The sequence below is a fragment of the Triticum urartu genome, chromosome 1A (genome assembly GCF_056163025.1).
Source record: "Triticum urartu cultivar PI428250 chromosome 1A, HENAU_Tu73, whole genome shotgun sequence".
NCBI classification, from domain to species: Eukaryota; Viridiplantae; Streptophyta; class Magnoliopsida; order Poales; family Poaceae; genus Triticum; species Triticum urartu.
The window spans coordinates 69741675-69753856 of record NC_141873.1 but is presented as its reverse complement, the minus strand read 5'-3'; positions in this window follow the sequence as shown (position 1 = coordinate 69753856).

Below are 12182 nucleotides of genomic sequence, written 5' to 3'. Positions count from 1 at the left end.
TGCTGCACGTCTGCGCCTGTGTCTCCATTGTGTCGTATCCTGGACGGGTGTAGCACGATGATCGTCTGTAAAATACAGGAAGTTAAGTGAAAAAGTTGTCGTGCAAAAAGATAGTTTTTAAAGAAACCATGTATATTTCAAGATGATAAGAAATTGCCACTTGTCTGCGCGTTGAGCCCCTTGTATTCACAAATAGGTGTGTGACCACTTATTCCGTGTAAATAGCGGCGCCGGACTTGATTAGTTGTATCTGAGGTCTTGACGACCTATTGGATGCTTTCGCCTGTCCGGGCGCCTTTAGTGTGTGGCTGCCAAGGCAGCCTCGCTCTCTTCGGCGCGCAGAGATCGCTTGATATTTCCGTGCACTGTAATGATGCCACGTGGATCAGGCATCTTGAGTGTGAGGGAGGCATAGTGTGGTATTGCATTAAAGCGAGCGAAAGCTTCACGTCCGAGCAGTGCTTGATAGCCACTTTGAAACGGAGCGATGTGGAAAGTTAAATGCTCGCGACGGAAGTTATCGGGGGAGCCGAATATAACTTGTAGTAGGAGGGAGCCCGTACAACGAGCCCCTGGGCCTGGCGTTACTCCTTTAAAGGTAGTATTGCTATGGCGAATTTGTGTTGGGTCTAACCCCATCTCGAGGATTGTATCCTAATATATTAGGATTAGGCTACTGCCGTCGTCCATCAAGACTCTTGTGAAGTGATATCCGCCAACTACTGGGTCTAATACCAGGGCAGCCCATCCTGCGTGTCGGATACTTGCTGAGTAATCGCGATGGTCGAAAGTGATCGGTTGAGATGACCAGTGGCAAGACTTCATGGTGACAGGCACTTGGGTATATTTTCCTGGGAGTGCCGCGTTGTTTTTTCCCTTGATTACGTGCAACACGTTTACTGTTTTGACTTCTGGTGGAAATTTCTTTTGTTCCCCCGTGTCTTGCTTGGGGGGCTCATCCTCGTCTTCACTTGGTGTATCCTCCCCCTTGTGTACGGCGTTGAGCTTGCCGGACTGCTTGAAGACCCAACATTCTCTGTGGGTATGATTAGCAGGTTTACCAGGGGTACTATGAATCTGGCATACTTGGTCCAGAATTTTGTTGAGGCTGGACAATTCATCCCTGGTGCCTTTAGGGGGAGGATTTTGACCTGGCCGACAGCTTTTGAATCCGGCATTTACTGCCATTCCCTTCGTGTTGTCTTCTTTATTCCGGCGTTTTTTATTGCTGTTGCGCCGTGATTTCCCGTTTCCATCTCAAACTTCAGATGTACTGGGGTCGCTGGTGCTGCATCTGGCTAGCCAGCTGTCCTCACCCACGCAAAAGCGGTCATGAGGTTTGTTCGTGCGGCCATCGTTCTCGGCTTATTTTGGCCGAGGTGTCTGGTGAGCCATTCGTCACGGACGCTATGCTTGAAAATTGCCAAGGCTTCGGCGTCCGGACAGTCCACAATCTGGTTCTTTTTAGTAAGAAACCTGTTCCAAAGCTTTCGGGCTGACTCTCCAGGCTGTTGAGTTAACTCAAATCGTCCGCATCCGGAGGTCGGACATAAGTCCCTTGAAAATTTGCCCGAAAGGCGTCTTCGAGCTCTTCCCAACTTCCAATGGAGCTTTCGGGTAGGCCTTTGAGCCAGTGACGAGCTGGCCCTTTGAGCTTGAGGGGTAGGTACTTGATGGCGTGGAGATCATCTCCTCGAGCCATATGGATATGAACGATGTAGTCCTCAATCCAGACCCCAAGGTCTGTTGTTCCTTCGTATGCCTCTATGTTTACGGGCTTGAATCCCTCTGGAAATTCGTGGTCCAGCACCTCATCAATGAAACATAGGGGGTGTGCGGCACCCCTGCAGCTGGGTGTACCACGTTGTTCGGATGTTTGTTGTGTTGCATTGTATGCTAGGGCGCGCTTGCGTGGTCCATAGATGGATCTTGTTGCGCCGTCCTTTGGGTGCGAGCCCTCGCATGGGTCGCGTATTGTATTTTGAGCGGCGTTGTATGCCGATCTATGTTGGTAGAGGGGTCGTCTATCCGACTAGGTGGCTGCTTTGATATTTGGTTGTGGGGGTTCTGAGGCCTCCTCATCGAATTCGGGTAGCAGCTTCCGCCTTGGTTAGCTCTTGGAGGGGCGATTGTCGCCGTACCTTGCTGCAGTGTTGACTATTTTACTCCATCTGATTTGGAGTGTGTCTTGCGCGGCTTTGAGCCTTTGCTTCTGCTTTTTCAGACTCCTCGCGGTGGCAACAAGCCTTTTACGGGCAGTCTGCTGCTCCGGGTGTCTGTCCGGCGTTATGTCGTCCGGACCATTAGCCTTGATAGGATTTGTTTGTTCGGTTTGATTATCCGGATTGCCGTTGTCCGGCAGCGGTTCGCCCTACTCCAGCGCTGGGTCTGTATGATCGCTATTTCTGTCAAGGCGGGATTTGGGGCGGCGCTTGCGTCGCCACTTTGACTACTTTTCAAGGGAACAAGCTTTCGGTGCGTCTTCCGCTCCTCGTCGTCATCTTTTGGTGCGTCCACCATGTATACGTCATATGACGAGGTGGCGTTCCAGGGCCCAATAGGCGTTGGTTCTTCATTGTCTCCTTCATCGGCATCCATACCGTCGATGTCTCCGGAGTCGAAGTCGAGCATGTCGGTTAAATCGTCGACAGTGGCTACAAAGTGGGTGGTGGGTGGGCTTTGAATTTCTTCATCGTCCGAATCCCAACCTTGCTGACCATAGTGGCCAGGGCTCTCCTGATAAAGAGAGAGACTTCAGTGTCTTCAAAATATCGCCGAAAGGCGAGTGCTGAAAGATGTCCGCGGCAGTAAACTCCATAATCGGCGCCCCATCGGATTCGATCGGCAGGGGCGCGGAGGGTTCGGAGTCCGGAGAGGAGTTCGGCTCCTTGGAGTCACGAGTCTCGCAGAGTGCGGGGCTGGTGTTCGGCTCGATCGCCGTTGGGATCGTAGCCCCCAAGGCGGCGTCCAACCACCCATCCTCGATCGGCGCAGTTGGCTCCGAGTTAAGGGTCGAAGCCGATGCGGGTGCGGCCTCCAGGGCACTGTTCGGCGGCAGAGCTACATCATGCTCGTCGTGACAGTGCGGCGCGCTCGGTAGTGGCTCGAATCCGCCGAAGATCAAGTCCCTGCGGATGTCAGCCATGTAGTTTAAACTTCCAGATCTGACCTGACGGCCAGGGGCATAGCTTTAGATCTGCTCCAGATGGCCAAGTGAATTGGCCCGCAGTGCGAAGCCGCGGAAGACGAAGATCTGTCCGGGGAGGAAGGTCTCACCCTGGACTGCATCGTCATTGATGATCATAGGAGCCATCAAGCCTGACGGCGATGACACAGAGGAACTCTCAATGAAAGCACCAATGTCGGTGTCAAAACCGGCGGATCTCGGGTAGGGGGTCCCGAACTGTGCGTCTAGGCCGGATGGTAACAGGAGGCAAGGGACATGAAGTTTTACCCAGGTTCGGGCCCTCTCGATGGAGGTAAAACCCTACGTCCTGCTTGATTAATATTGATGATATGGGTAGTACAAGAGTAGATCTACCATGAGATCAGAGAGGCTAAACCCTAGAAGCTAGCCTATGGTATGATTGTTGTTGTGTATGTTGTCCTACGGACTAAAACCCTCCGGTTTATATAGACACCGGATAGGGTTAGGGTTACATAGAGTCGGTTACAATGGTAGGAGATCTGCATATCGGTATCGCCAAGCTTGCCTTCCACGCCAAGGAAAGTCCCTCCCGGACACGGGACGAAGTCTTCAATCTTGTATCTTCATAGTCCAGGAGTCCGGCTGAAGGTATAATCCGGCCATCCGGACACTCCCTAATCCAGGACTCCCTCACTAACCATAGCATGAAACATATGGATCCAAATCAACCCCTTACGAAGCAACACATAAACTAGGGTTTAAGCTTCTGTCACTCTAGCAACCCATCATCTACTTATTACTTCCCAATGCCTTCCTCTAGGCCCAAATAATGGTGAAGTGTTATGTAGTCGACGTTCACATAACACCACTAGAGGCTAGACAACATACATCTTATCAAAATATCAAACGAATACCAAATTCACGTGACTACTAATAGCAAGACTTCTCCCTTGTCCTCGGGAACAAACTTAATTACCCACAAAGCATATTCATGTTCATAATCAGAGGGGTAATAATATGCATATAGGATCTGAACATATGATCTTCCACCAAATAAACCAACTAGCATCAACTACAAGGAGTAATCAACACTACTAGCAACCTACTAGCACCAATCCCGGACTTTGGGACAAGAATTGGATACAAGAGATGAGCTAGGGCTTGGAGATGAGATGGTGCTGGTGAGGATGTTGATGGAGATTGCCCTCTCCCGATGAGAGGAGCGTTGGTGATGATGATGGTGATGATTTCCACTTCCGGAGGGAAGTATCCCCGGCAGAACAGCTCTGCCGGAGCTCTAGATTGGTTCCGCTTCGTGGCGGCGGAGTCTCGTCCCGAAAAGTTCCTTCTGATTTTTTTCTCATCGAAAGATTTCATATAGGAGAAGATGGACGTCGGAGAGCCACCAGGGGGCCCACGAGGTAGGGGCGCGCCCTAGGGGGGCGCCCCCCACCCTCGTGAGCAGGGTTTGGGCCCCCTGGCCTTCATCTTTGGCGAGGATTTTTCTTTATTTATTTTAAGATGTTCCGTGGAGTTTCAGGACTTTTGGAGTTGCGCAGAATATGTCTCTAATATTTGCTCCTTTTCCAGCCCAGAATTCCAGCTGCCGGCATTCTCCCTCCTTATGTAAACCTTGTAAAATAAGAGAGAATAGCCATAAGTATTGTGACATAAAGTGAAATAGTAGGCCATAATGCAATAAATATCGCTATAAAAGCATGATGCAGAATGGACGTATCAACTCCCCCAAGCTTAGACCTCACTTGTCCTTAAGTGAAAAGCCGATAACAATAAATATGTCCTCATGTTTAGAGGTAGAGGCGTCGATAAAAATAAAATACGGACATGAAGGCATCATGATTATTCTCATAACAGCAACATATATAGATTTTGTCATATGATTACTTATGTTCAAGTGATGATCTATTCACAATGCAAAAGTATAAATCATAAACCTTATTGGGCTCCGACAAACTATAATCTCAGTCATTGAAGCGATTGCAATTTATCATAACATCGAAAAGAGTCTATGTCAGAGCTAAAAAGCAAGTCCACATACTCAACTATCATTTAGTCCCCCATAATTGCAATACTTGTGGTTACGGAGTTTTAATCACGCAATACTTGTGGTTACGGAGTTTTAATCAGACGTAGAGAAAGATAGGGGCTTATAGTTTTGCCCCACAACCTTTTACCTCAAGGGTAATGTCAACAATAATGGTTCATACTCCCCTACATCCAATTAGATATATATATCATGTTCTTTCCAACATGCTGAGCTTGCCAAAGGATAAAATGAAAAGGGAAAGGTGAAGATCACCGTGACTCTTGCATAACGTAGAAGATAATTATAAAGGATAGGCCCTTCGCACAGGGAAGCAGAGGTTGCCATGCGCTTTTATGGTTGGATGCATAAAATCTCAATGCGAAAGAACGTCACTTTATATTGCCCCTTGTGATATGAACCTTTATTATGCAGTCCGTCGCTTTTATTACTTCCACATCACAAGATCATATAAAGCTTATTTCCCCCACACCAATCAATCATACATATTTAGAGCAATTTTTATTGCTTTGCACCGATGACAACTTACTTGAAGGATCTTACTCAATCCATAGGTAGATATGGTGGACTCTCATGGCAAAACTGGTTTAAGGGTATTTGGAAGCACAAGTAGTATTTCTACTTGGTGCTGATAATTTGGATGGCATGAGGGGGAAAGGCAAGCTCAACAAGTTAGAGGATCCATGACAATATACTTTCTCAGATATAAGAAAGACATGACTCATTACGTTGTCTTCCTTGTCCAACATCAACTCTTTAGCATGTCATATTTTAATGAGTGTTCCCAATCATAAAAGATGTCAATGATAATATATCTATATGTGAAAACCTCTCTTTCCTTATTACTTCCTATTAATTGCAACAATGACCAAAGCTATGTCTGCCAACTCCCAACAACTTTTAATCATCATACTCTTTCTATGTGAAGTCATTACTCTCAATAAGATCAATATGAACTTTTTGTTTCTTTTTATTCTTTTTCTCTTTCTTTTTATTCACCCAAGATCATGGCAAAATAATCAAGCCCTTGACTCAACACTAATCTTTATTATATATAGCTCACGGATTCGATTACAAAGAAAGATCATAAAGCAAAACTCAAAACTAGATCATGCCATAAACTTTATTATACTAGATCAAGATACTACTAATAGGATCGAATTCAGAAAAACGGTAAAGATAGGTGTTGTGATTGTGATACGATACCGGGGCACCTCCCCCAAGCTTGGCAGTTGCCAAGGGGAGTGCCCATACCCATGTGATTATATCTCCTTCTTTGTTGTTGGTGTAATATTCTTGGCGATTATTCCCCTCAGGATGCGGTTCTCCTCCTCGAGCTTATTGACTTGCTGCTTGAGGTCCATTATTTCCTTACGAAGCTTTCCTGTGACAGCTAAAGCTCCTTGCACCCAAGGGTGTTGCATAGCTGCGGGAGAACAATTGACACTCCTCTTCATATTTTCATAAGAAGGACATCTAACATTGTAAGGGTAACCGAGTTTGGAATGGCTGAGCTCTGTAGTTCCCCCATCGTGAATCCAGCTCGGAAGCGAGAGGTGACTTCTTCATCCTCCATGGCATCTACTCTCATCAAGTCAGCCTCCATCTCTTCCTCCGTTGCTGGCCCAAAGTGGTCAGTGTCGCTGTTTGCCCTTGGTTCCGGTGCCGGATTAGATACCCGGCTCTCCCCGATTGACTCTTCAGAAGTCATCTTGTTTTAATCTGCAGCAGCAACAGCTCGAAAACAAAAACAGAGGAGGTTTGCGTGATACAAGAGTCAAAACCTTCGGGAGAATATATAATGAATTTTTACCGACCAAAATACGTAACGTGCAAGAAAATGGAGTCCGGAAGGCACACGAGGTGCTCACGAGGTAGGGGGCGCACCCACCACCCTCGTGGGGCCCTCGTGTCCTTCCCGGACTGCTACTTATTTTTCTATTTTTCTAAATATTCCAAAACGGAGAAATGTTGCCTTAAAAATTGTTTTGGAGTCGGTTTACTTACCGTACCACATACCTATTCCTTTTTGGAGTCTGGAACATTCCGGGAAGTCTCCCTTATGTATTCCTCTGGGGTTACGGTTTCAATAATATTGGTTTCAACATTTATGGGATTACCTGAGATATAATGTTTGATTCTTTGACCGTTTACCACCTTCGGATTTGTGCCTTCAAAGTTGTTGATCTTTATGCCACCGGAACGATAGACCTCTTCGATAACATAGGGGCCTTCCCATTTAAAGAGAAGTTTTCCTGCAAAAAATCTTAAACGAGAGTTGTATAGAAATACATAATCACCTACATTAAACTCACGCTTTTGTATCCTTTTTTCATGCCATCTTTTAACTTTTTCTTTAAACAACTTGGCATTTTCATATGCTTGGGTTCTCCATTCATCAAGTGAGCTAATATCAAATAACCTCTTCTCACCAGCAAGTTTAAAATCATAGTTGAGATCTTTAATAGCCCAATACACCTTATGTTCTAGTTCGAGAGGTAAGTGACATGCTTTTCCATAAACCATTTTATACGGAGACATACCCATAGGATTTTTTTATGCAGTTCTAGAAGCCCATAATGCATCATCAAGTTTATTGGACCAATTCTTTCTAGACCTATTAACAGTCTTTTGCAAAATTAATTTGAGCTCTCTATTGCTCAACTCTACTTGACCACTAGACTGTGGGTGATAAGGAGATGCAATTCTATGATTAACATCATATTTAGCAAGCATTTTACGGAAAGCACCATGAATAAAGTGTGAACCACCATCAGTCATTTAATATCTAGGGACTCCAAACCTCGGGAAAATAACTTCCTTAAGCATTTTAATAGAAGTGTTATGATCAACACTACTAGTTGGAATAGCTTCTACCCACTTAGTAACGTAATCAATAGCAACTAAAATATGTGTGTATCCATTAGAGGCAGGAAAAGGTCCCATATAATCAAAGCCCCAAACATCAAACGGTTCAATAACAAGAGAATAATTCATAGGCATTTCTTGACGTCTACTAATATTACCAATTCTTTGATATTCATCACAAGACAAGACAAACTTACGGGCATCCTTGAAGAGAGTAGGCCAATAAAAACCAGATTGCAATACCTTATGTGCAGTTCTATCTCCAGCGTGGTGTCCTCCAAAAGCCTCGGAATGACACTTGCGTAGGATCTGTTCCTGTTCATGCTCAGGTACACAACGTCTAATAACACCATCTACTCCTTTATAAAGATGTGGGTCATCCCAAAAGTAATGTCTTAAATCATAGAAAAACTTTTTCTTTTGCTAGTATGTGAAGCTAGGTGGTATAAACTTAGCAACAATATAATTAGCATAATCAGCATACCATGGAGTACAACGAGAAGTACTTATAACATTTAATTGTTCATCAGGAAAGCTATCATTAATAGGTAGTGGGTCATCAAGAACATTCTCTAACCTAGACAAGTTGTCTGCAACGGGGTTCTCAGCTCCCTTTCTATCAACAATACGCAAATCAAATTCTTGTAGCAAGAGAACCCATCTAATAAGTCTAGGTTTAGCATCTTTCTTTTCCATAAGGTATTTAATAGCAGCATGATCAATGTGAATAGTTACTTTAGAATCAACAATATAAGGTATGAACTTATCACAAGCAAATACAACTGCTAAAAGTTCTTTTTCAGTAGTAGCATAATTTCTTTGAGCATTGTCTAGAGTCTTACTAGCATAATGAATAACATTTAATTTCTTATCAACTCTTTTCCCTAGAACAGCACCTACAGCATAATCACTAGCATCACACATAATTTCAAAGGGTAAATTCCAATCAGGTGGCTGAACGACAGGTGCAGAGACTAATGCTTTCTTAAGTATTCCAAATGCTTCTACACAATCATCATCAAAGACAAATGGTATATCTTTTTGCAATAAATTAGTCAGAGGCCGAGAAATTTTTGAGAAGTCCTTAATGAACCTCCTATAAAATCCAGCGTGACCAAGGAAACTTCTTATACCTTTGATGTCCTTGGGACATGGCATCTTTTCAATAGCATCGACCTTGGCTTTATCAACTTCAATACCTCTTTCAGAAACTTTATGCCCTAAGACAATACCTTCATTAACCATAAAGTGGCACTTTTCCCAATTCAAGACAAGATTAGTTTCTTCACATCTCTGCAAAACTCAATCAAGATTGCTCAAGCAATCATCAAAAGAGGAACCATCTACGAAAAAATCGTCCATGAAAACCTCACAAATCTTTTCACAAAAGTCAGAGAATATAGCCATCATGCATCTTTGAAAGGTAGAAGGTGCATTACATAAACCAAAGGGCATACATATATAAGCAAAAGTACCAAAAGTGCATGTAAAAGTAGTCTTTGATTGATCTCTAGCCGACACAAGTATTTGAGAGAAACCAGAATAACCATCTAGAAAGGAATAGTGTGTATGTTTGCATAATCTTTCTAGCATTTGATCAATAAAAGGTAAGGGGTAATGATATTTCTTAGTAGCCTTATTTAATTTGCGGAAATCAATTACCATCCTATAACCTGTGATAATTCTTTATGGAATCAATTCATCTTTATCATTAGGAACAACAGTAATACCTCCCTTCTTAGGGACTCAATGGACATGACTTACCCACTGACTATCAGCAACGGGATAGATTATACCTACCTCCAGAAGCTTGAGTATATATTTTCTTACCACTTCTTTCATTTTAGGATTCAGACATCGTTGAGGATCACAAACTGGTTTGGCATCTGCTTTCAAATTTATTTTATGTTGACATAGAGTGGGACTAATGCCCTTAAGATCATCAAGAGTATATCCAATAGCAGCACGATGCTTCTTCAGAGTTTTCAATAATCTTTCTTCTTCATACTTGAAAGGTTAGCACTAATAATAACAGGATATATCTTCTTTTCATCAAGATAAGCATATTTAAGATTATCAGGCAACGGTTTAAGCTCAAACACGGGTGTCGGTGTCAAAACCGGTGGATCTTGGGTAGGGGGTCCCGAACTATGCGTCTAGGATCAATGGTAACAGGAGGCAGGGGACACGATGTTTTACCCAGGTTCGGGCCCTTTTGATGGAGGTAAAACCCTATGTCCTGCTTGATTAATATTGATGATATGGGTAGTACAAGAGTAGATCTACCACGAGATCAATGAGGCTAAACCCTAGAAGCTAGCCTATTGTATGATTGTATGTATATTGTATATCTATCGACTAGCCTGGCCTCGGTTTATATAATGCACCAGAGGCCTAGGATAACAAGAGTCCTAGCCAAATACGCCGGTGGGGAGAAGTCCTTGTCTTGATCGCCAAGTCTTGTGGAATCTTCCTTGTATGCGGCAGCCGTCCGAACTGGCCCATGAGTATACGGCCATGGGGGTCCTCGGCCCAATATAATAGATCGGGAGACGACGTGGTGAGTACCCCCTAGTCCAGGACACCGTCAGTAGCCCCCTGAACCGGTCTTCAAGTTAGGGACGCTCCTCGATTCTTCCGAACTGTTCTTCATCTTTGGTCGTCGGTCTTGAAAACTGGTTCAACAAATCTGCTTTATCTTCGACCTTGAGGATCACCGAAATGCATTCGACGAGTTTATACGTCGGGTATCCGAGGAGCCCCTTTAAGTTTCCAGCCTTTATCAATGCCTTGTTTATTTTTATGCCACACCTAGGGTTTGAACTTGTTCCCGGGAGGCAGTGTCCTCTTGCGTCCGAGCTCCAATGCCGGACTGTATTCGAGGTATCTTTTGCAGCCGAGCACCAATGCTGGACCGCTTCCCAGCTCTAACGCCAGAATGTATCCGAGCCCCAACGCCAGACTATGTATCCGAGCTCCAACGTCGGACTGTATCCGAGCTCCAACGCCGGACTGTATCCGAGCTCCAACGCCGGACTATATCCGAGGTGTCATATCATCTTGGTTCAAAAAAGTTGAAGGAGTTTAGCCGAGCTTAATGCCGGAAATGCCCTCTATGGAGCCAGCCACTAGCGCCCGAGCTTTATGCCGGACTGCTTCCGAGGTGGTGCACCACCCCGACTGTGGGCCAATTTTTTGTCAATATTTTTTATTATTGCAATTTATTCTCTGCCGAGATATATAGCCAGTAGCCTCAAGGTGTGTATCGGTCTAAAACCCGAGATGCACCTGAAGGATGATGTAAGACCGCTGATCCTAGTAGCCGCTGAGACTCAGGTTGATTTGCAAAATCAGCCTGAGGATCAAGTCCAAGCTTGGCAGAATACTTCGGGACACTAAAAGCGGCATGCTCAGTCCTCGAGACTCAGGTTGGGTGCGGCCGACCAACCTGAGGATCAAAATCTCCTCGGAAACTATATTGCACATAAAATTTTCTGCATTGGACAAGCAATGCAGTAGCCCCCGAGACACTGGTCGGGTGGTAACACCAGATCAGGGGATCAATGTGCCCCTTTAATATTTGTAAATAATAAGCCCGAAGCCCAGTAGCCCCCGAGCCTTAATACGGGCACGAGTGGCCGAATTAAGGATCAATATCCATAGTAAAATCACAAATTATGTGTAATGACTCTATGTATCCAAGTACTTTACGTCATTAATGCTCGGATCCGCATTGTACAAAACTTTGTTGACCGACCATCGGCTTCCACCTCCTCGGCCAGTAGCCGAGGAGTGTTTGTCCTACTTTATAAAGCCTTTATGAGGGCAAAGATTTACAACAAACAAGGCAATCTGGCCATACGGTTTTATAAACAAAGGTACGCAGAGAGTTATATCACTGTTTAACAGAAGAAATGTCTTCCAAAGAAAATAGTCCCGCTATCGGTTCCTTTCTTTGGGTTGTCATGCTAAGCATGATCATTAAACCTCAGCTCTAATGTAAGAGCAAAATATTGAGGATTTAGTTTGGGAGGCCAGTTAATAGCCCCCGGTAGTGTTCGGCGACAGTCGGGGTCAAGCCGTAAACACTTCGGTCAATGT